General features: G+C 34.2%; 1 pseudogene; it reads right to left on the bottom strand.

Moving 5' to 3' along the window:
• Positions 1–875: 875 nt before the first annotated feature.
• LOC123793447 (tubulin alpha-1A chain pseudogene) lies at positions 876–2,193 on the bottom strand (annotated as a pseudogene).
• Between the last annotated feature and the right edge of the window lie 23,837 nt (positions 2,194–26,030).

The following is a 26,030-nucleotide window of genomic DNA, read 5'->3' as shown; positions in this document are numbered from 1 at the left end:
AGGCAGCCCCAGACTGACCCACTAACAACACAGAAACCAAACCCTGCCTACTGGCAAGGAGAACCATTGCAGACAACTGGACTGAAGGCAAACATGACTCGACCACAAGAGTAGGGCACAGACAACACATTTAGGAGACACCCCTAAAGCACCGGGTCTGGTGACGAGGACATTACACTACACGGCACCATAGGACCTCTTCATAAGGTCTTTCATACACTAAAATGTGTATTACATTCATTGATATTTGGATGTTAAGCCAACCTTGGATTCCTGGGATGAATCCTACTGGATTATGGTTTTGTGTGTGTGTATGTGTGTGTGTGTGTTTTAAGATTTTATTTATTTGAGAGGGGGAGAGAGAGAGAGAGAGTGCACAGAGGGAGGAGCAGAATCCCCGGTGAGCAGAGAGCCTGATGCGGGGCTTGATCCCAGGAGCTGAGATCATGACCTGAGCCAAAGGCAGATGCTTAACTGAATGAGCCACCTAGGTACCCCCCTACTGGGTTGTGGTTTATGATCCTTTTACATGTTGCTTCAGTTAGGTTTAGTTTTGTAGTGCTCTGAAGATTTTTCACATACGTAGTCTTAAGAAACATTAATTTTTAGTTTCCCTTTTTATGTTTGTTTTGACACCAGGCTAATATTGGCCTCATAGATTGAGTTGAAAGATGTACCCTTTTCATCTATTTTTTTTTTTCTTTCTTAAAGCCTTTACTTAGAGATGTAATGGAAAAATCTTACAGATATGCATGGAAAAGTAAGACACTATTACAGTTCAAAGAAAAGTTTACCGAGCTACTTTAGTGCCTGTCAGCTGATGTTGAAGCTCAAGCTGTGAGTGTGACATGTTACAGGACTGAAAGGAATAGTAATTAGTCTTCTTCTTCTTCAGAATCTACACCAATCTCCTCATAACCCTTCCCAAGGGCAGCCATGTCCTTCTGGGCCTCAGAAAACTCTCTTCACCCACATACCAATGAACAAAGGTATGCTTGGCATACACCAGGTCAAACGTGTGGTCCAGGCCATCCCAGGCCTCAGCAATGGCTGTGTTGTTGCTCAGATGGCATACAGCTTACTGTATTGTGGCCGGGTTTCCAAAAGGTACCAGTGGGAGGTGGTAATTAACACCAACTGTGAAGCCAGTGGGACACCAGTCCACAAACGGGATCCTACACTTGGTCTTAATGGTGGCAACGGTGGCATTGACATCTTTGGGAACCATGTTGTCATGGTACTACAGGCAGCAAGCCATGTATTTACCATGGCAAGGGTCACATTTCATCACCTGGTTGGCTGGTTCATAGCATGCACTGGTGATTTCTGCTACAGAAACTTGTTCATGGTAGGCTTTCTCAGCAGAGATGACAGGAGCATAGGTGACAAGAGGGAAGTGGATGTGGGGACAGGGGACCATATTGGTCTGATATTCGGTCAGATCAACATTCAGGGCTCCATCAAATCTGAGGGAAGCTATGATAGAGGACACAATTTGACCCTATCAACCTATTTAAGTTAGTGTAGGTTGGGTGTTCAATATTGAAGTTTCTATGACAGATGTCTGGATGGCCTCATTGTCTACCATGAAGGCACAGAATGCTCCAGGGTGGTGTGGTTAGTGAGGATGGAGGTGCAGGGCTCAAATACATCTGTGGAAACCTGATGGGATGGGTAAATGGAGAACTCCACCCTGGACTTCTTGCCATAATCGACAGAGAGAGAGACATTCCATCAGTGGGGAGATAAACCCAGAATGAGTTCCCCCTCCAAAGCTGTGGAAAACCAAGAATCCCTAAATATCTGTGCACTTGTTGGCCAGTTTTTTAATTTGATTCAAGAAAAGGTAATAATCTCCTTGCCAATGGTGTAGTGTTCTGGGATGGAGTAATTGGCAGCATCCTCCTTGCCTATGATAAGCTACTCAGGGTGGAAGAGTTGGCAGTACGTGCCAGTGTGAACTTCATCAATGACCATTGGTTCCAAGTCTACAAACACTGTCCTGGACACATGCTTGCCAGCACCCGTCTCACTGAAGTAGGTGTTGAAGGAGTCATCTCCTCCTCCAATGGTCTTGTCACTTGGCATCTGGCTATTAGGTTGTATGCCATGTTCCAGGCAATAGATCTCCCAGCAGGCATTGCCAATCTGGACACCAGCATAGCCAATGGAGATGGAGATGTACTCACACATGGTGGCTATGGATTAGCAGGTACAAGCTACAGGAGCAGACACCGGGTCCCATTTACTGTCCCCAACAAACTAAGAGTTGAGATAAGTAATGCACTCCCTCTTCATTTTCTTCTTTTTTTTTTTTTTTTATTTTTTTTTCTGGTTTTGGAGGAGCTTGCTAAGATTACACTTTGTTCTTTAAGTGTTTGGTAGAATTCGCTAGTGAAGTCATCTGGGCTTGTGCTTTTCTTTGTGGGAAGTCTTTAAAAAATACCAACAAATCTATTTACTTGTTATAAATCTATTTAGAATCTATTTCTTCTCGAATAATTTTCAATAGTTTGTGTCTTTCCAAAAATTTGTCCATTTCATCTGGAGTTACTAATATATTGGCATACAATTATTCATAACAGTCCTTTATAATCCTTTTTATTTTTACATTGTCAACCTTTTTTCTCTTTTTTTTCTCTCTCTTTTCTCCTTGTGGTTCTTTTTTCCTTCTGGTACATGTATAATCTTGTGACTGATGACGTTCCACGTTTTTCTGAGGCACTGCTTATTTTTTCTTAATTTTTTCCCTTTCTGTTTAGCTTGTATAATATCTATTGATATATCTTCAAGATTAATGTTTTTTTCCTTCTGCTATCTCAAATCTATTGTTGATTCCTTTAGTAATTTTTTTTTAATTTTGGATATAAAATTCTAGGAATTCTGGAATTTCATTCTAAAATGTTTATTTGGTAATTATTTAATAATTTCTATCTGCTTTTTGATGTTCTCTATTTGATTAAATATTTTCATCATATTTTCCTTTATTTTCTTTTGGTATGGTTGCCTTTAATTCTTTGAATATATTTAAAATAGCTTCTTAGGACCCTTTCTTGTTAAGCCCATCACCTGGGCCCCCTCAAAAGCAGTTTTTACTGTCTTTTTTTTTTTTTTCTCTCAAATGGGTCACACTTTTCTATTTCTTTCTTTGTTTCCTAGTCTTTGTCGAAAACTGGACCATTTATATAATATATTGTAGCAAGTCTGTATACTGATCTCTAATTCCACCCCAAGTGTGCATAAGAATTGGTACAATGGCCTTATAATCAACTAGGAAATGAATAATAGTTTTGAAGATGTACCTAAGCCTTGGTTCTACAGTTGTACTCAAATTATATACTTTAGAGAAGCCTAAAATCATCTGTATAAAGACCTATTCACAAGAATGTTCCTTATATCAATATTTACTGGAGGGAGAGGAGGGAAGGAAAGAATCAACTTAAATGTGTATTAGCTGGAGAATGGATAAATGAATTTGAGTATTTTTTATTGCTGCATTCTAGCCACAAAATGTAATGTTATTTTAAAATTGTTAATATTGGTTGAGGTGGGTACACAAGATTTTTGTTCTTTTACCATGATTCTCTATTGTGTATAGATACGGCATATTTGGCAATGCATGAGTAAAAGGAGAAAAGTATATAATTTAAAACAGAACTATACTATAAAATAATAAGTACTTTAGGCTGAAGGCAAATGATTCTAGTTAGGAAATATATCTGCTCAAGTGAATGAAGAGTTACAAATGAGGTAAATGCCTACTAAAATATAAACACAGAGGAAGACTCAACAATGTGATATTAAAAATACCTAGAGTTTAAATATAGACACAGATAGATAAAAAGTAAAAGAATGAGGAAAAGTTGTAGCATGAAAACACTAATTACAAAGCTGAAGTGGCTCTATTAATATCAGACAAAGTATGCTTTAGTTAAAGGAATATTAGCAGTTAAGAAAAGGTATTTATTTTGATAAAAAGATCAAATAAACAGGAAGACAGGCAAATTTAAATGTCTGTTCATCTCATAATGAAGGTCAAACTACATTAAAAGATGATAAACTGATGTAAAAAATATACATACATACATACCTATATACATTTGGTTGGAAATACATATAGTTGGAAATTTCAACCTTCCTCTCTTCACACCTGACAGAACAAATACACAGAAAACTGGTAAGGATATACAAAACTTAAAATTATTATCAAACATCTTTAACTAATATGAATAAGACATTACATTTTATAATTTCAGAGCACATATTATTTTAAAGTGAAAATGAGATATTCACAAAATAGACAATATCCTGGGCCATAAATCAAGTCTTAATGTACCTACAAGGATTGAATTAATAGAAAATGTATACTTTGGAGAGATAACATTTAATTATGAATCAATAACCAAAATACATCTGGAGTATTCCCAGATATTTAGAAATTAATGCACTTCTGAAAACTGATGGGTTAAAGAAGAAATCAGAAAAGATGTTAGAAAAATTTTGAAAATTGAATGGTGTTATTATGAAATATAACATAATGAAGTTTGAGGAATACAGCTCAAGCAATGCTTAGATAAAAATTTATATTTTGGTGTTTTTATTACAAATGACGAATGGTTAAAATCAATGATTTAAACTACCAAATTAAGAAACTAGATAAAAGTACGAATTAAAACCAAATTAGAAGGTAGGAAATTATGAACAGAAAATAAATATCAATACAATAACAAAATAACACATGATAGATAAAAATTATTGGAAAACACTTGCATCCTTGAAAAAGTAGAAATAAAGTCATGAACCTCTAGGTAGATTGATGATGGGGAAAAGAGAAAAGAGTAAGCCTTAACATCACAATTGAATGAGGCAAATTTATAGATCCTAGAGAAAAAGAAGAGTAAGAATAATGGAGGATAAGGATGAGGACAATAACATACTTAATGTTAATAATCTTAATAAGTTAAAACCAACTAATCAAAACAAACAATATGCCACAGAAAACCTGAATTATCCTGCATTTATTTAAGGAGGTATATTCATGATTAACAACCTTTTCACATACTTCCACCTGAAATCATAATGAATAATTTGTACCCCTCTTGTCTTTTTGTAATGACCAACTAGAAAATTTGACAAACATAAGAAACGCTATTTTCACACTTGTCATAATAATCAATGCATGGCTATGATCCATGAGAAAAACAGTCAATCAAGGTAAGGGGGCATCACTGTTGACCCTCTAACCCTCAGATATTGAATAGATAAAAGGGGAATATCATGAACAATTTATCAAATAAATTATAAAACTCAGGTGAAATTTAAACATTTCTTATAAGACAGAAATAACATCATATGAATGGTGAAAAGATTGGCTTCTAACCTCTAAAATCAAGAAAATCAGGAAATCAGGAAAATGTAAAAAAATCTGCTCCCATTACTTTTATTCAATATTGTACTGAAAATCCTAGCCAATACAAGAAGGAAAACAATATAAGTCAAGTCATATAGATTGGAAATGAAGAAATAAAACCATCCTTATTTGCAAACATGTTTGTTTACATAACTAATTCTAACATTTATGTAAAAATGTAAAGATCCCAGAATAGCCAAGACAATTTTAAAACAAAAAAACAAAATTGAAGGGTGTATACTATTTTATTTTAAGACATACTGTAATGATAAAGAATTGAACACTGTATCATATGGGCATAAACCTAGAAACAAAAATCAATATCACAGAATAGAATCCATAAATAGACACACACTTAACGAAGGTGCCAACATAATTCAATTTAGGAAGACTGTATTTTCCACACACTGTGCTAGAACATCTGGATATGTCTATGAGAATGAAATGAACTTCAGTCCCTACCCTATAAAATATGACAAATTAACTCAAAATAGACCATAGGCCTAAATAAAAACCTAAAACTATAAAATCCTAAAAGGAAACACAAGAGAAATTCATTGTGAACGGGATGTTAGCCAAGGTTTCTTAGGACAAAAACCCGCCCATGTGAAAACAAAAACAAAAACAAAAAATAACAAATTGAACTTCATTTAAAAATCCTCTTCAAAAAGCAACGTTAAAAAGTGAAAAAGAAAGCCAAATGACAGCATATATTTACATTATTTAATAATGCAAAGGTCTTATTATCAAAATGTATAAAAACATCTTATAATAATTAGAAGACAAATAACCAAACAAAAATGGGCAAAAGGTGCAAAATATCTTTGGGTTATCAGGAAAATGGAAAATAAAACGCAATGATATATTACTGCACGCACACCTAAAAAGCTAAAATTGAAAAAAAATTGACAATACCAAGTATTGGTGAAGATATGGAGCAAATGGAATTCTCATATATTTCTGATAGAAATACAAAATGGTATGGTCACTTTTAACATTGATTTCCAATGGCTTAAAACATTAAAATACACATCATATACTCCTATTCCAGGTATTTTACCAGGAGAAATAAAAACATAACGTATAATAACTCATGTTCATATGTATTTGTTCATAGGAGCCATAAATTAGAGACACTCCATATATCCATCAACAGGTGAATGGATAAACTGACTGTGGTATATTTATTCAATGGAATACAACAAAGCAAGCATTAAAAAAGATACAGGTAAAAAATGAATGAATCTCAAAAACCATTATGTGGAGTGAATGAAGGCAAAAACAATAAAGTGCATATGGTATGATTCTATTTAAGTAAAGTTCTAGAAGAGACAAAAATAACCTATAGTGATGTAAATAAGATCAGCAGTTGCTTGATTGAAGAATGAGGTTATGAAGTTGTGTTATTTGTGAAAAATTCACCTGGATCTACACATTTTACTTGATTGTGCTTTACTATGGTAAATCATACCTAAGTAAAATGGATTTAGAAAGTAACACATGCCATGGACACAATACATTAAAATAGAACAAAAGCAAAACCTAATGAAAAGTAGGTCTTTCCTCAGCCTACAGACAAACACCATACATGGTTCAGGGTGTATGTCCCCAGAAATAGTATCCATATATGTGTAAACTCATAAATGCATACTTGCATTTTTAATATCAAAGTAATATTTTTGTATCTTAAAAGAAATACTCATAGATGTTTGATTTTATACTAAATTTAATAAAATTGTAAATTTAAAAAAAACTAATTTCTTCCACTATGTGAAAATAGAGGCCAATAATGTTGTATTAAATTCGGGTTCTTCCGGGGATGTACTGTATGGTGACTAACATAATATAATAAAAAATCATTAAAAAAAATAAATAAATAAATAAATTCGGGTTCTTCAATATCTCCATTCTTTAATCAATTCCAATTCTTTGAATATAATAGAAGGTCAATACATAATTGTTAAATTTATATAACATATTTAGGTCTCCTCAATCTCACTACCAATGAGATTGGGGAATATATTTTGGAAAAGGAGCATGTGAAATGTAATTATCAGAGTTGAAGAGGGAGTTGTGTTTTAAATTTGTGTAGCAAATCAGGATTTTAAAAAACCACTTTGCTCTACCAAATTTTTATAGCCTAGCCACTTGATTTATAAGGGTTATTTTCCTTTAAAAATCAGTAAGTGAAGTGCTGTAATTTTTACTACAGATTTATGTCATGATGAAAAGTTGATCTATTCTTGGAAGATTAAACATAAACTACACAATTTTGATAAATGGTTAGTAATGAACAGATTTCATCTTGCTCTCTCCCAAAATGATTTTTTTAGCACTAAACCTTCTTGTTAGATTCATATACATATTTAACTAAAAGAAGGATTTAATGATGAACATACATTGAAGAATAAAATTAGTTGTCTATTCAAAGAGAAAAGCTTTGAAATGAATAGGAGCACAAATTACATTTTATGAATATGGGGAGTCTGAGCCATTTTACCTAATGATTTGTCAGATTGTGAAAGTACAATCTTTTGTTATGTGTCTTAAGAATTTTCTTATTCCCTTTGTGTATTCCTATTTTTTAACAACAAATCATGCACATTCTTTAGGATTGATGTAAATTCATAATTTAAAATAACATTTACCTAGAACTGGCAAAGTAAATAAAATCTGATTAGACATCTGGTAAACCTGATAAATTCTCAACTTTTTTTCCCTCTGTGATTTTATCACACAAAACTGATAAAGACTCATATATTCCTTTTTTTTTTTCTCAGTGATTTTTATGGAGGAATAATTCAAGATCCAGATTTATGAAATAACTCTCTACGGTCACAAAATGGATTATTAATAGCACCAGAAGTAGGTAAGTATTTCTAGTCTATCGAAATTATCTAAATTACATAATAACTTGCTTCCAATATTGTTTTGCCTTTTTTTGTATCAATCTATAGTTGGGACTTTGAAAGAATCAAGGCATTAATATTGCCTAATGAAAAAAGCAAATTCACTTTATATGAAAAGTGTCTAAATTTGGCAGTCTCTGTTGGACATCTTCAATCATTATTTTGGAGCATATTATTGGTTGTACTTTGAAATGACAATTGAACTTACTATGTTTTAAACAGAAGCAGATGCCAACTGCTAAAAGAATAAAGAACGGCCTCTATGACTTGAATGGGACCTATTGGGGAGGCTTGGAAATCGTGGAGAAAAAAGTAGGCTATAGAGCATATATGAAGAATTAATCATAGAGTAGAATACTAGAATAGAATTCAGCCTTCCCACAGAATTGAAACACAGCCCATAAATCTCAATATGAAACTCAGTGGGTGTGACATCCAATGTTCTGTATTCCATTTCCACCCGGATGTTTTATCTTTTTTTCATCAAAGGATTGAGAAATAAAATGGAAATTTGTATTTTTATTTAAAACATTTTCATCAATAACCTGTTCAGAATGATGGAACTATTTTACAGGATGAAATAAAATTAAGGACACTTTTTATATTCAAGTTTGGATAGTTTCCTTTTAATCTAATCTGCAATAGATTCTATATTCATTTTCTAATTAATGATAAAGTTCAAGCTCCCTAGAACTCTGTGACTGTGTATTAACATATGGCGGAATTACTTTAATTCTTATAGTTTCCATTAGCACATTCAACCACAGTTATAATATCCTTGTGTTTCAAATATTTTAATGTTTTACCACATACAAGCATTCCTGAAAATGGCAGAAAGAGTTATGTGTCTGAACATTTTTAAAATTTGAGCTTGACAAATAATGAATTTTTCATCTAAAATAATCTATTTTAAAATTAGGGCTAATCAATGAAAAATGGTGATGACTGAACAAATACCTTCTCAAAATGATTGTTCTTGATTTATATTAGAATTCAGAGGAAAATACATTAATTTTATGAACCTAAAGGGTTTTTTCCCTAAATAATAGCACAGAGACATTTAAACCCGTTCTTTTCAACAATTACTACTTTATCATTGAAAATTATTGGAACTGGACTCTTAGACATGAGCCCACACACTAGAAAATGGAAATTAATGGTCCTCAGGCAGCTAGCCCTGAGGATGCTCGATTGCTCTGTTGGCCCTCTACTTGACATGACATCTAATTGTCTCCTGCTATCTATTGTTTGCACCTTGAAGAAATAAGATTATTTATGCCAGCCTTGCAAATAAGTACACCACAATTTATCAGCACAAATTGTTTTGTCAGCCTGTCTTACCCTATAGTTTTGCCAGTTAATGAACACTAACGCATTTTACCTCAGTAGCCTAACATAAATCACTGCTTGTTCTCAGCAAACGTCAGCAGCAGCATTGTCGAAGTTGACAGCAGTACGGTCTAAGCCAGCTAAAATAATATTAGCACTTATTTGTTGCTGTTTTTGAAAATGTTACAGGTATTTAAACCTATAAAGTTCTACATCATTTTGGCCTACATAATATAAACATTACCTGCAGTTAATCTAGCATATTGATTTTTTGTATTTTTCCCTTCTTCTTCCCACAAAATGACAATACAAAATAAAGAAAAGGATTATACCAATGAGAAATCAGGGGAAAGTGTAGATAATAGCATTCTGGAAACTACAAAGAGGACAGAAAAATTTAGACTAGCTTAGCAAACCACAGAACAGCTAAGAATTAAGTCAGCTCTGGGGAATTGGGGTGGGGTTGGTGAGACAACAAATATCAGGCTCCTTCTGGAAATGTACATCCAGAGAGGCCCAAATGCCCACTTCTGAGGGCAGATTACAGAGGTCACAAGAGGAGGATAGTGTGAATGGTGCTAGACTCCTATATTCCTATAGGGGTTAGACCCCTGCATTCTTCCCTCACGATGGCTACTTTCTACAAATGCCGAATCACATAGTTTTCAATACAAGCAACAGTCAGGGCTGAATGTGGGGGTGAACTGAAAAACTAAAAAGGGTGAAGTTATACACTTACCTTCATGACAAATAGTAAAACTCCCACACTCTGAATTTCTCATTACCTCCTTATTTTTTATTTTTTAATTTTTTTACAGCTACTTTCATTTGGGTATTTTCTTACTTGTGGCTGAACCATCCTGACCGATACAGAAAGTTTATCAGCAATTGGCAGAGTTAGTGCTTGAAAAATCTGCTTTACTATAGTTAAAGTACTTTGTCCTCCTAGGGAAAAATGTGATGAAGGTAACCAGGCTTAAGTCACATTTCGATTCCACAAAAGTGTATCACTAGACTGAGGAGTGAGAAGGAGGAAGAGTGGTCCCCTGTGACCTTCTGCTCAAACCTATCTGCTGTTGATGGAGTCGAAATGTCTGGGTCTGCATATGTTATTGATCCTGGGTCCTTCAGAAAGCAGTACAGCATTTCTGTCTTTGGCCATTTCTCACTTTCTTGTAGATGTCCACATTGATATGTGCAATTAAGTTATGCAACAATGCTAATAATATTTGTGTAACAAATAATTGCCCTCTCTGTCCATTTATTTGTGTAATGATTATAAATATTTCATTATACGTAATGTACTAATTTTATCCTCTACCTTAGCAGATTATGATACTCATTCTTTTTATGTATGTTCATACCAGCTACTCTGCTTTGATGCTTACAAAATTAAGGAACTTTGTTTCATGACATAATCATTGTGATTAATAGCAGTAATTTCCAAACTGCATCCAGTCCTACAGTTCTGCTCAGATGGTCAAAGAACTTTCTTAAGGGGTCAGGGTGTGTGTGTGTATGCATGTTTGTGTATGCATGTGCCTATGAGTGTATATGAGTATTTGTGTACATGTGTATGGATCAGTGCATATTTATGAATATGCACATATCTGTGTATGTTTGTGCATGTATATGTAAGAGGTGTTACAAAGGAGTGAAGCTTCAGGAGCCCGTTTCATGCTACACTCATAGGAACTAATTACAACAGTTTTTTTTTAAAGCTCCTTTTAAGTTTGTTGGGGCCCCTGGATGGCGCAGTCAGTTAAGCGTTGGACTCTTGATTTTGGCTCAGGTTGTGATCTCGGGATCAGAGGACTGAGCCCCGCCTCTGGCTCCAAGGAGTCTGCTTGAAATTCTTTCTCTGCCCGTCTTTCTGCCCCTCCCCCACTTCAAATAAATAAATCAGACTTTAAAAAAAAATAAAGCTCCTTATAAGTTTGTACATGGGAAAACAATGTTAAAGAAAGAGTAAAAATGTAAAAGGTACTTGGCAAACAGCCTAAAATCATTTAAACCTACTTTTCTAAAATAATTAGGGACATACACTTCAAAACCACATACAACCTTTCAATTTAATTTTAGCAAAGACATCACCCTCTACTTTACATTTTTTTCTTAAGCAAGATAGCTTTCCATAAATAGCCATATTTTGCTCCAGATTTTTTTTCTTTTTTTTTTCCCTGGATCACCTTATGGAAGAATTATAATAAGCAGAAAAATTGGCAAAATTCAAGGATCAGAAAGAAAAAAAGAAATGGAACAGGCTAGATAATCCATAAATTACACAATAAGCTTTAGAATAATTGAATTGATTCTAGTTCAGAAATGTTTGGCTTAAAATATTCTTGTCTGTAGTCTGCATATTTGAACATGCTTTCATAGAAATCAAAGCCAAATCACGTGGCAGAAATACCTTTACCCACTATATTTTGTCATTTTACTAGTGACTCTGAAGCCTTCGCTAAATTAATTTAAAAATAATTTATGTATTTTCTGGAGATTCCTGGAAAGTAGTGAACATTAGTGGAAGCACCTCTATGTATATAGAAATATTAGTGAACATAGGAAATATACTTTGAATTTAAGTTTTCCGACAAGTGGCAATATGGAAAAATTAAACTGCTTTATTTTTTCCTACTTTCTGAGATTAAATTTAAAAATGAGAATGTGACATTCACATAGGTAACATGCATATTGCACTGTATTTCCAATTTTAGACTGTCTTCACTCCGTACTCTAAGTTCTCAAACTTGGCATTAGGACAACCTTCCAGCCCTCAAACGATTCTTCTTTTTAAAGCTCACTCTCCTGCTTTTTCTATTAGAAAACCTAACTCTTGAGTCTGTTTTACTCAAGTATGGTATTTTTGCCACAAGCATCTTTGCCACAAGCATTTTACTGCAAATATTTTTACCACATCACTCATTGGCTGTAAAGCAATGTTGCCATAAAATATTAAAAAAAAATAGCAAAAAGAAATTGATTGACAGTTTGTTGGTTTCATCAACTGGTTTGACAGTTTGGTTTAATTTCAGCATGGATTCAGTACTTCCATTTTTATATTATATAAATCTTAGCTTTTGTAATGGTCTATACAGTGGTTTCGAACCCACATTCCCCACAGAAATTTGGGATGTCTATCAACAGATGTGGCAATATGCCAAGAACAGAGAGCAGGGTAGAATGCTTTCCCAACACAACGCAGAGCTCAGATACACATATGCATGCTAGTATGTGGAAAATTATGTTTTTTGTATGAATGACTTGCTATCCTGGCTCCCATCTTCTCTTATGGTTTACACAGGAGATGTAACATCTGCTAGTGAGTTTCAGGGTTTTGGTTTACTACCAGGGATCTCCTAAAGACAGCAAAGGCTATGGAGTCCTGAGGAATGACTTACTGAGAGTGAAATTTTGGACACTGATTTAGATTAAGGAAGTCTCCTTGACTCCTCACATAATAGTCCATGTATTGGTTAATGTTGTTGAATGCCCATTTTTAGGGTAGATATGCCATAAACAAATTGAGAGGAGGAATGATACCTTGTTCATATTTATTCATCTAGAGCAGTGGTTCTCAACCAGAGTGATTTTCCCTGTAAGGGGATACCTGGCAATATCTGGAGACATTTTGATCGTCACACCTCGAGAAATGTTAATGGCATGTCGTGGCTAGAGGTCAGTCATCATGGCATGACAGCAATAACAAAGGGCTAGTAGAAATCAACAAAATTTTTAATGAATTGCTAAAGGGCAACTGTGGGCTGTGATGATACAGAATTTCTGGGAGATGCAGACACAAGGGGTGTTTGCAGCCATTCACAGGTGTTTCCTCAGACCTTCCGCTGAATTATCATGAAAAACAATATTTAAGGAATATTTGAAGAAAAACCCTTTGTCAGTGCAGGAGGAAGAGATGGCTGCTGCCGTAAAAGAGACACGAAGCCCTCCACTTCCCCCCGCTGGGGCTTCTCTGTCAAAAGCCTTAAGTCTCTATTGGAAAAGCAGTGAACAGCCTCAATTTCAAGACACAGCAAGACTTATTGCTGTGGGAAGAACAGAAAATACAAAACACGCTATTTCTATAGGAGGGACAAGAAACATTCCTGAGTCCAGGTTTCTAATCTAGTACAATTAGAGATCTCTTGAGCAGGGCAAGAAACACACAAGGACCACCACACATAAACCAATGACCACACAATGCAGGAGACCATACAGATAAAAGGTAGACTTTGGCTACCAAGAAGAAGGACAGGAACATTAAGAAATCCCCAACATTGAGACCTAGGCACACATGGCCTGCATAAGACTGAGGTTGGACCGGGACAACGGAGAACTTCCTAGGTCCCCAAAACAAGGTTAGCAACCACTGAAAAATCGGCAACATCACTCTTACTCTAGCAGAGAGACAAGACTCCTCCTGACCCGCTCTCTGGCAGGGATAGATGAAAACCAAGGATGGGACTTTAACCCTAAGTTAAATTTTCAATCCAGCACCTACCCTAACACAGGTATCCTCAGTACTTTAAAGATATTGCTTCCTTGTTTCTGACTTATTTGTTTTTGAAGAAAAGTTTGCTTTGACTTTTATCTTTGCCTCACTGGATGAAATATGTCTTTTTCTCTGGCTGCTTTAACAATTTTCCCTTTATCTTTTTTTTTTTTTTAAAGTTCGAATATGATGTATCTCAGTGTGAGTGTGTGCGTGAGTGTGTCATTTATCCTGCTTAGATTCTCCGTGTTTCCTGAATTTGTAATCTTCTATTATTTCATTATTTTCATCAAATTCCCAGCTATTATGTAGTCAAATATTTCTTCTACTCTGTTCTTTTCTTCTTCTACTTTTGGGATTCTGATATATTGACCATGTGATATTGTCCCAGCAGTTCTTGGGATTTTCTTTCTGTCTTGATTTTCCACTCTTTCTGTGTTTCACTTTGGGTAATATCTACTCATCTATTCTCAAGTTTATTGATTTTTATTTTTGTAGTAAGTCTACTGATAAGTATGTTTAAAAAGTTCTCTCTCTGATATCATATTTTTAGCATTTCCTTTTGATTCTTACAGTTTATACCTCTCTTCTGAAATTTCTTCTTTGTCCTTGCATGCTATTTACATTTCCAGTAGATTCATTAACATGTTAATCACTGACATTATTAAGCCCCTCTCTGATGGTTCCTACATTTGAGAATCTTCTGATTCTAGTTCTATTTATTATTCTGTTTTTGTTGCTTTTTCTGTTTCCCTTCTAATTTTTGATTGAATGTTAGGCATCCCGTGTAGGACAGGAGAGATAAAGCTAAGTAGAATTTATGCTTAAAAGTGGGTATATTTCTTTTCAGGCTGTAAATGCAGGAGACTAATTAAACTAGTTAGGGGTAAACTGGGTTTGCATTCTATTATTGCTATGTTAACTTCATTGTTTCCAGAAACTTTAAAAAATAATTTGTATAATATTCCTGTAAGACATACATTAAAAACCAATTTTATAGACAAACTCAAGATCAAAAGGATAAGGAAAGTGTTCAAGTTTATGCAACCAATGATAAAGCATCTTAAAAAGCCAAGTGTACTGTAAAGTCATTGCTGTTAATGGCTACCTATACAGCCTTCAGAGTTTTAGAGCCCATGAGCACCTACCATATGATAAAAACTGCTAAGAAGTTGTAGGAGAGCTTCTAGCTGGTCTGAGTGCAACCCACATGTCTTAAACTCGTTACCGATGAGCATACTAGGAAAATGTGTGGTGGTATTTTAGGAATGAATTTTGGTCATCTTTAATTTATCATATGGAATAGGAAGGCCCTTAAAGTCTGGAAAATGTAAAATATTTCAGTTTCTCAAAGGTAGATGGAGTAACAAAGTATAGACTGGTAAAGTAACCCTAATAACAATAGGAAAGCAATTTGTGAATTAGTCATTTGTTCATCAAGAGAAAGTGGGGGTCAGTGAAAACCCATATTTGGTTTGTTTTCTTTAATTTTTTATAACCTCAGAATTGACCTCCACCTGAAGTTGTTGAGACTAATGGTGCCACACACACACACACACACACACACACACACACACACACACAAACACACACTGCAAAAGGTTATGAAGGGGTTATTACTAACATAATGAGGCTTTCTGGGGGGAATAGGGTAGCTCCTAAACAGGTTCAAAAACGGTTTGAGAGAGAAATACATTTTTTTGGCTTGAGGTTCTTATGCTGGTTAGGAGCTGGGACGGGGTGAGGGATCTCACCTGTGGCTTGAACATGCCAGTTTTAAAGGAGAGAACACCCAGGCTTTTCTTTTCTTTTCTTTTCTTTTCTTTTCTTTTCTTTTCTTTTCTTTTCTTTTCTTTTCTTTTCTTTTCTTTTCCTTTTCTTTTCTTTTCTTTTCTCTTTCTTTTTTCTTTTCTTTTCTTTTCTGGTGCAAAATGGTGGTTTTATTAAAGCACGCGGACAGGGGGCAAGGCAGAAAGAGCTGCTGCACTGGGGTCTTGAGGTGTAGCTGATTGCGTACTCCAGGAGTGGGGGCGGGGCGGGGGGTAGTAAGGAAAAGGGAGGTTTCAAAAGAACTTTCATATGCTAAAGAGGACCCACCTACAAGATGCCTACAAGATACCAGAGGTTTTGCCATTGTCGATTTAAGGTTGTTTTCCCCTCTAGCAAGGTATTAACATTAAGATCATTGGGAGATTCCTGGAAGAACGTCCCACCTGTCCCACCCAGGAATGCGGGGTGGGAGGAGGTTGCAGGGTGTCAGCTTGCTTATATGCTTGCCCAGATGTGGGGCCAGAGGAAGGGAGGAAGGAGTAAAGCTTAAAAGCTGTCATCAAACATCAAAGATAGAACCATGCCTTTTATTTGAGCGATGAAACTACTAATAGATAACTTCATTTCACATTTGTTGTTTTAGGATGTTTGTTTTTGCTTTTTCTCTTTTCCCTCTTGCCAGGTATTTTTTGGTCCTATTAATCCAGAATACGTGTTAATTTCCTGAGTGTCCTGAACCTTCAGGTAGTAAGAGCCACATTAAGGACCAACATTTGGCTACAGATTATTAAAGGAGATGCTTCCGTTTTTCCACCCAAATCCTAGGAAATTTTCCTTATCATCTTTTTTCCAGTAGACAAAAGTGCACCCTTTACTGAAAATGTAGTCCTTTCCAGTGTCCCGGGTTTAAATAATGGTCTCATTTTTAACTCCTTACCTTGTGTCTGTTTCTTGAATATTCTCTAAAACTCAGGGCTCTAGGTTCTTAAAACTGACAAATAAGATCAAGAAATAAGTATTTCAGGACCTACTTACCCTTTTCTTTTCTACATCCTCTTATTTTTGACCCCTGGCCATTTAGAAAATGTGTGATTATTATTTAGAAAAAAAAGTCTAGGTTTGAATTCATTTTCAGGACATCTATTTCACAGTAATATTAGAAATGGACATTAATGTCTTTCCATTACATTTCATTTCCCCATTAGACAAAGTATAGCTAATTCTGAACAAAGCATTTAATAATATCTATTTTGCATATAAGGAGAAATGTCAGAGACATTATAACAGAAACAACATTTGAATATTCCAACTCAAAATACTAATAAATGTGTATACCCATGTGGATATTTAAGAAATACTTACTTTTCTTTATAGTTTATATGATTTGCAAGACAATCTTTGATTTTTGTTTTATGAAGAATGATAAAATGCAACTTATAAGAGTCCCAATATTTTATGAGTCCCAATATTTTTTCAGTGAGTCCAAATTTAGAGTACATGTACATAGATGAGGAATTGTATTGTCTTTTTATTCATTAATTTTTCAAGAAATATTTCAGGCACATCCACATGTATGATGAAATGTTCTAAGTCCTGAGTTTATAGTGGCGAGAAATGAACTCATATAATTTATAGATCTCATAGTGAATAAAATGTTTATGTAGACTTGGGATGTTGTAGATGTTAATATTTTGTATTTTACATTCATCTTGAGGAAACTTCTCAAAGGATACATATTTTTTTCAAAAAAACAAATATAACTAAAATAAAATAGAAATTAGTTTATATTTAGATGATAAGAAAAATGTTTTAAAATAAAGTTACTAAGAATTTTTCATTATCATTTATTAAATTTTAATGATTGAGGAAACTTGAATCATCCAGGTAGAAAAAATATCTTTTTGAAAAATTATATTAACTGGTAAATTCATAGAATACATCAAAGAACACACTATCTTTTGCATTTTTCAATATAAGTCTCATTTAAGATTTGCTGTCCTAAACTTGTTAATATATCAATTATTTTATGATAATTTGATGTCGTTGATATGATCAATATTGCAAATATAATACCAATCTGTTATTAACATAGCAGGAGTCTGAAAATAGTCAACTAAATGAGACCCCACAAATGCTGGACTTAGACTTCTTGCTTTTCCTCCAGAAAATGTTAGTGTGTAAAGTTTTAACTTACATTGTATCTTCAAAAGTTTCCATATTTTGGGAACCCATAAACAGAAAAACAATTATGGTGTTATTAATTTATATATTAATTACACCCTGCTACTTTTTGACTGTAGGATCAACTCCAAGCAATTAAAAAGATTTAATTAAATAATTTAATTCCATTGCAGCCATCCCATAAGTAATTTCACAGTTTTCAAAAGCATAAATTAAAAAATGGCTATAGAAAACATCTCTTCAGCAGTAAGATGCTGTAAGTTAAGACGCAGTAAATTATTGGAAAACTTGTAAGGGCAGTGTCATAGCAGTCTCCCGGCAGCATCCCAACCACACTAATGGGAACACTTTCCGAAACACAAATTAACTTTACATTTTGTTGTCAATGGTAATGTTACACTTACTGACATTTCATCCTTTGCTATTTCAGAGTGGAACTGGAGTTCTAGGAATATCGCTATTGAGGTTTAATTAGAGATCATATATAGTCTTATCCCTCCCCTAAACTCCTGGCATATTTGTTTTTGTTTAAGTAATTAAGTTAGATTTTGGTTTCTTTCACTTTTTATGGATTCTTTTTTTCTATTTTGAAATTTTATTGTCTCCACATTTTACATTTCATGAGAGCTACGGCACTATTATATTGAGTTCTCTTTAAGAGAATACTATACAGTTGTCTAATTCACAATGTAAAGAATGAAACCATGTAAGATGTGGAGTAATAAAAATTATCTTAAATCTTTTGTGTATCATACATTTAAATCTAACGATAAGCAGTTTAGTTATCCTCAAGCAGAGTATTTGTGTTATAACTTATTTAACAATAAAATATATCTTAGTTCTTTACCTACTTTATATTGGAAAATGTGAATAATTTCTCTAAATACATAAAACAAACACACCCAAAAAATAGAATTTACCTTGACATAAACATGAGGTGAGGTGAAGTAAAGTGTCAGCTGAGTTTTCTAAACTTGAGGGATTATTTCCAATTGTCCTCAGAGCAACACAAACTAGTTTCCTACACAGCCTACACCTGAAATTCTATTTACGTGTATTTCTCTTCATTTTACGTTAACCATTTGCTCTAGACACCTGTGTTTGATAGCACGCTGACTTGAGGCAAATACATTTTCAATATGCAATCGTGAAAAGAGATTGATACCAACTTGTTAAAGCTACAGATTCAATTACTTAAATGAGCCGCCTGTGTCTTTTACTAATTTTAAGATTGCAAAATAATAAAGTAATCCATATCTAGGAAATGTAGAGAAAATCCATTACATAAATCCAGAGAATCTGTAGTTTCAAGACAGGGCTGACCATCTTCTGTGTCACCTCCTAACTCCCGAAATGATTTCCTACTGACTGGTGCAAAGTTCCTGTCCCTGATTCCTGAGAGTCCTTTGTGCTCTCTGCTCGTTATGACTCCTTCCTGGAGACTTGGAGGACCATGCTACAGTCCAGGGGGATCTTCTAGCACACGAAAAGGTATCCAGGACCCCCACCGTAGTATCTGTTTTGATTGGTTGTTACTTTCTCTATATAATTGTTAAATAGGTTGAGTATCATCCCTGATTGTAAGAGATATAGAAGACAAATTCTACATAATTATTAGCTATATGACCTATTATCTCTGTTATGTATGCCTTAAAAGTGTGACAATGAAAGTATACCAAAATTTGGGTAAATAAACCCAGAAGGGCGTTTTTTAGAATGTCATCTATATTAGTGAGTGTTTCATGTGCACTTGAGAAGAATATATATTCTGCTATTTTTGATAAGTGCCTTTTAAAATATTTTATTTTCTCTAAGAGTTCCCATATTTTTCTGAGAATTTATAATAGCAGTGTTTGCTCAATTTTATTGGTCATTTTTAGTATATTATAAAATACATCTTTTTATGGGACCTAATGGGTATCAGATTTATTAGATTTAATTAACTGCCCTATATTATAGAGATAAAACCTACTAAGTTGAAATTCATTATTAGATGGCCTAGTTTGGGAGTTCCTATTTATGTTTTCCTCCGTCTCTTTAACTGTGATTTGTCTTTTATGATTTCCTTTTTGTGTTCTAATGTTTAAGTATAAAGGATATGCTACCTTCACAAAATGAATTGAGTTGATTACATCTTCTATGCTTCAGAATAGTTTATGTGAAATGAGGATTAGTTATTTCATAAAAGCATCAAATAACTCTCCTATGAATTATTTGGTTCCAGAAACTTGGTGGATGTAATTTCTTGCCAATTAAAAAATATTCACCAAAGTTGTTGGTCTATTTAGGATATAATTACATAATGAGTAAATTGTGTTCATTCATATATTTTATGATAATCTACTTCAGATGGATTGTCAGATTTGTTGTATGATTTACTGTAGCTATATTTCTTATATATATATATATATATTTTAAGATTTTATTTATTTATTCGACAGAGATAGAGACAGCCAGCGAGAGAGGGAACACAAGCAGGGAGAGTGGGAGAGGAAGAAGCAGGCTCATAGCAGAGGAGCCTGATGTGGGGCTCGATCCCATAACGCTGGGATCACGCCCTGAGCCGAAGGCAGACGCTTAACCGCTGTGCCACCCAGGCGCCCCTATATTTCTTATATTTTTAACCTACACAGCACTTGTAAAGAATCTAGTTATATTTATTTCCTGTTTTTGTTCTTTATTCAGTTAAAATTTCCAGACCAGGTGATACTTATTATTATTCTCGAAGAACAATCTTAAAGCTTCTTATCAATTCTTAGTTTTAGTTCACTGGTTTTAGTTCATTGGTGTTTTTGAGTCTTATGTTGGTTTTGTTTTATTTGTCAAACTTTATAAATTGAATGCTTTCAATGTATTTTATTTTTTCCAACAATATATGCAATGCTAGGATTTTTACTTATAGATATTTTAGGGCTATATCCTATAATTTTTACCATGTAGGATTTAGAGATAGATATTTATTATGTTTACCTACACTCTTCAAAAGGAAGTTGGCCTGCCTTCAGAGTAACCATATTTGCTGTTATCTACAACTAATACTCCAAGGAAGCATTTGACTCAAGTGAGATGATCCCTAAACTGGACGAAACAAACTGGACCAATTTATATCTGTATCTATATATCTGTATGCAAATCTATATCATCCATATCTCTATCTACAATTGTATTCACACATAATACATACACACATGTACATACGTGCCTGTTTGTTTGTGCATGTACATATATATATGTATATATACAGCAATATAGGTTACACATGGATCCATATATATTGCTATATACCATATATATGTTCATATGTACTCAGTTGTACATGTACTTTTTCTTGTATTAAAATGCATCCAAATAAGCATATAGGTCAGAATCTGTATGTTGTTATTCAAAAATTGTCTGTAATTGGACTATTTCTTATTTAAAACATTACTTTTTTACAGATGGTAAGGGGTTGAGATTTAAATACTGACATTTGATTATTCACTTCTAGTATCATAAGATTATGTTGAGAGAATGTGGTCTATATGATGCCACATTTCAGAATTCATTTCTTTATTTTTTTTATTGAGATTTTATTTATTTATTGACAGAGAGAGCGCAAGCACAAGTAGGGGGAGCAGCAGGCAGAGGGAGAGGGAGAAGCAGGCTCCCTGTTGAGCAGGGAGCCTGATACAGGGCTCGATCCCAGGCCCCGGGGATCATGAACTGAGCCTAAGGCAGAGGCTTAACCACTGCGCCACCCAGGTGCCCCTAGAATTCATTTCTTTAAATCTATTTTTAGATTCTTTCAATTCTCCAGGACTCTTAAAATGAGTCTATTATTATACTAAACATACTTACTAAATATATTATTGTTTATTTTTCTCTGTTATACAGTAGGACTGTATAGTCTTTCACCAATATTGCATTTCTATCATTTACTTGTGATATTTTCAGTTGTTTTAGTTTATGCATTCTAATAATTACATCAATAACAAATATTCACAATAATCTTCACTATATGCAATATAGTTTATTCATAGAGAATGATGTTATTTTCCTGTATTTATAATTTTTGCATTATTTTGAGTATTAAGTTAATTCTACTATTCCTAATAGTTCCTATATTTGTTTATGGTTTTCTTATTTAAACAATCATAGCCATTTTGTTTTAGATTTATGTCTTGTAAACCGAAATTGAAAACTGGCTTAGTAATAGTGCCTACCTCAAAATCTTACAAACATTGAGCAAATGCATATTAAATTCTTAATGCGTTCTCAGTGCATGGTAGGCATGCAAAAAACCTTACTTTTTCAAAATGTGCATTGTGTTTGAGCAGTACAACTATTTACATTTAACAACCTTTAACTGTTTTAATATTTTATTAGTCTTTCTTCACCGTAATAGTAAACATTTCTGATATCTCACTGTTATGGACTGAATGTTTGCCCCACCTCTTACCAATACATGTGTTGAAATCCTCACCTCTAATGTGATGATGTTAGGATGTGGAGTCTTTGGGAGGTAATTAGGTCATGAGGGGGATTCCTCTTGAATGAGATTAGTTCCCTTATAAAGAAGAGACACAAGAGAGCTCTCTTTCCTCGCCCTCTCTCTTTCTCTTTCCCCCTCTGTCTCCCTCTCCCTTCCTACCCTCGTCCCCACTAGGTGAGGATACAAAGAAAAGAGGGCCATCTGCAAGCTGGGAAAAAGGCTCTCAACAGATATCATATATTGGCATCTTAATCTTGGAATTCCCAGCCTCCAGAAATGAGAAATAATGTTTGTTTACCAGTGTATGGTAATTTCTTACACTATCCTGAACTGACACTCAAGGTTTTACAACAGGGAACATTTATTTCTTATGTTATGTGAGGACTACTGTTTGGCTGTGACTGTCCTAAGCTGTCAGGGTTCAACCCTACTTAGCACAGTACCCTTCCATGTCTTCTAAATCTGAAACCCACCCTAAAGGAGTAGGCATCATCAGGTATGCACGTTCACATGCTGGAGTAAGAGTAAAAGGATGGAGACAGGAAAAAAAAAAAGTGGACAGAGACAAGCCATAAATGTGCAAGTAAAATTTCTGTTTGGAGGGTGCCTGGGTGGCTTAGTCCGTTAAGAGTGTGCCTTGGGCTCAGGTCGTGATCCCCGGGTCCTGGGATCAAGTCCCACATTGGGCTCTCTGCTCCACAAACAGCCTGCTTCTCCCTCCACCTCTCTCTCTGTCTCTCATGAATAAACAAATAAAACCTTAAAAAAAACTTCTGCTCCTTTGATGATGCATACATCAGGTTAAGTCATTTTTCATTGGCCAAAGGAAGTCATGTGGCCAAGCTAAAGATCAAAAGAAAAATATACTCTTTCTACAAGGAAGGATGGCATGGGAAGAAAGAGGAAATAATAATCTTGAATAAATAATATAATTGATCATAATTGTCTAACATAAAACATCTTCTGCCAAAACATTCCCTATCTTTTCTTAGTTTTTGTCTTCACTATAATACATTAGACATTTGCAATTAAAGGAGTGTTTACATAATATATTTTTTCACCTTTGTACCTCTGTGCTTTTAGAATGCTTTTGGCTTATTTTTTCCTTACGTAGGTACAGACTCTTTGGGACACTAAAATTTTACCCTTGAAATTTACTTGACGGTTCTTTGAATCTAGGAAAAATAATAAAGGCAGATGGAATGGGGAAAAAATAAGAAACATCTATAATAGAGAAAAGGAAATGAAGCTTCCTTAAAATAATAAGCAAAAACAAAAGATAATGACATGAAAGGATCCATTAGTGCTAATAAGAAGGACACTGTTATTTCCTTGATTAGAGTAATTTCAAGAGAGTGACAGGGATGATATTATTCTACATGATAGATGAGTAAATGAGAAGAGAGGGAGCATAAACAAGTGTAGATAATCTTTCTTAACCCACTACTATTTTCCAGGAGCATGGCACTCAGGTAATGTTCTACCTAGTCTTATACAACCCAATCAGCAAAACATACCCTGAGGTATGGCTCAAAAAAGTTACTTATTTGGGGCACCTGGGTGGCTCAGTCAGTTAGGTGTCTGCCTTCGGCTTGGGCACTGATGCTAGGGTCCTGGGATGGCATTCCACATAGGGCTTCCTCCTGAGCAGGGAGCCTGCTTCTCCCTCTCTCTCTGCCTGCCTCACCCCTTGTTTGTGTTCTCCTTCTCTCTCTCTCTCTGTGTCAAATAAATAAATAAAATTCTTAAAAAAAAGTTACTCATTTATCCAGTGACACACATCTTAGCTTGGAATCAAATCCAGCTATAAGTACTTCTAAAACCAGTCTTACCTTAAACCTCCCTTCTCTTCCTTACTTACAAAAGACCTCAGATTCTTCATCTAGAGGTAAAGGGACTATGATAAGATGGCATTATTTACATCCTTCCAAGCCTAGATAACCATAGGTTTCATAGATAAACTCAACTCTATCAATATTTTTTAATCTTCCAATATAACTCTACAACTTATTTATCTAGGAATTTGTTTATTTTGAAGGACATTCTCATATTCAGATCAGAAATTTGACATACTATGTTCACATCATTTTGAGGAGCTGAAGGCCACCATCATGCTGATTTCATTTGAATCGTTAGGGGGAGAAACCAACAGTTATTTGTGTTGAACTTGCTACAGTGTAATTGCTGTTTGAACTGCAAATATTAATTATTTTAAATGAAATTATTATTTCTTGAGTGTTGTTAAATATCTTTTTGTGTTTGTTATTTTATAAAAAATTGTGACAGGGATGCCTGGGTGGCACAGCGGTTAAGCGTCTGCCTTTGGCTCAGGGCGTGATCCTGGCGTTCCGGGATCGAGTCCCACATAGGGCTCCTCCGCTGGGAGCCTGCTTCTTCCTCTCCCACTCCCCTGCTGTGTTCCCTCTCTCGCTGGCTGTTTCTCTGTCACATAAATAAATAAAATCTTAAAAAAAAAATTGTGACAAAGCGGAATATACATTTGGCTGTGTTTGATTTTAAAAAATCTTAAGAATTAAATGAACTACATGCTTTAATGAAGCAGAGGCTGTAGGGGAATTAATCCTTCTCTGGGAATAAATATTTTCTGTTACTCCACACCTTTTCTATTTTAACCCCCACAAATTTTCCTGCAGCAATTTCTGTGTATCCACTATTAGATTTAATCATTGAGCTATAGTGGTTATTTAGGATTTCTTTAGTCTAGTTTTGTGGTAATCTTTTATTATTTATTTAATTTTGTTATTGTTGAAAATTTTTAATTAGGTGTTACCTACATTTACATTAATCAAGCCCCAGTACTGTGTAGGAATAAAAATTTAAAGTAAGTTTATTATATCATTGATACATTGCTTATCAAGACATTAGTAGAAACTGTATTCATTTATCAACCAAATAATCCTAACCTTATTATGACATTTCTTTTTGAAAATAGTGAAGCAGCAATTCGAGTTTTTAAGAAACACACAGTATGATTTATTTTTCTTGGAGACAAAGAGAATTTAAACATTTCTGTGAAGTTGTAAATAATGTTTACATACAACATAATATAACTATTTGTAAATAACTTGAAAAATGCAAGACTTGACAAATGTCAATTAAGGCTGAAGAAATTATAACTACAATGACGTTTCAGTTGTATTTAATAACCAACAGAAAAAAAAAAACATTTAATAAGCTGCCACTCTGGGAGGTTGGTTTTGGGCAATTTTAAAATAATATTTATTCATTAATGCACTCTAATAAACCATAACCATGAAATTTCAAGTACAAGAGTAGATCATTATTACTGCATTCAACACCACATTACTGATGTAACTTAAAGCCCATCAATATTTCTTTGAAAATGAATTTTTCAAAATGTAGTTTTAAATTATGTTTGAAATTATAAACTGAAATTAAAAATATGATAATATGTTTAACTTAAATATGTAAAAAATAAAGCTATCA

Source organism: Ursus americanus, chromosome 35, assembly GCF_024610735.1.
Source record: "Ursus americanus isolate L20-20 chromosome 35, mUrsAme1.1.p, whole genome shotgun sequence".
In the NCBI taxonomy this organism is placed as follows: Eukaryota; Metazoa; Chordata; class Mammalia; order Carnivora; family Ursidae; genus Ursus; species Ursus americanus.
Note: the sequence above shows the minus strand (reverse complement) of the source record. Positions and strands in the feature narration are given on the sequence as shown.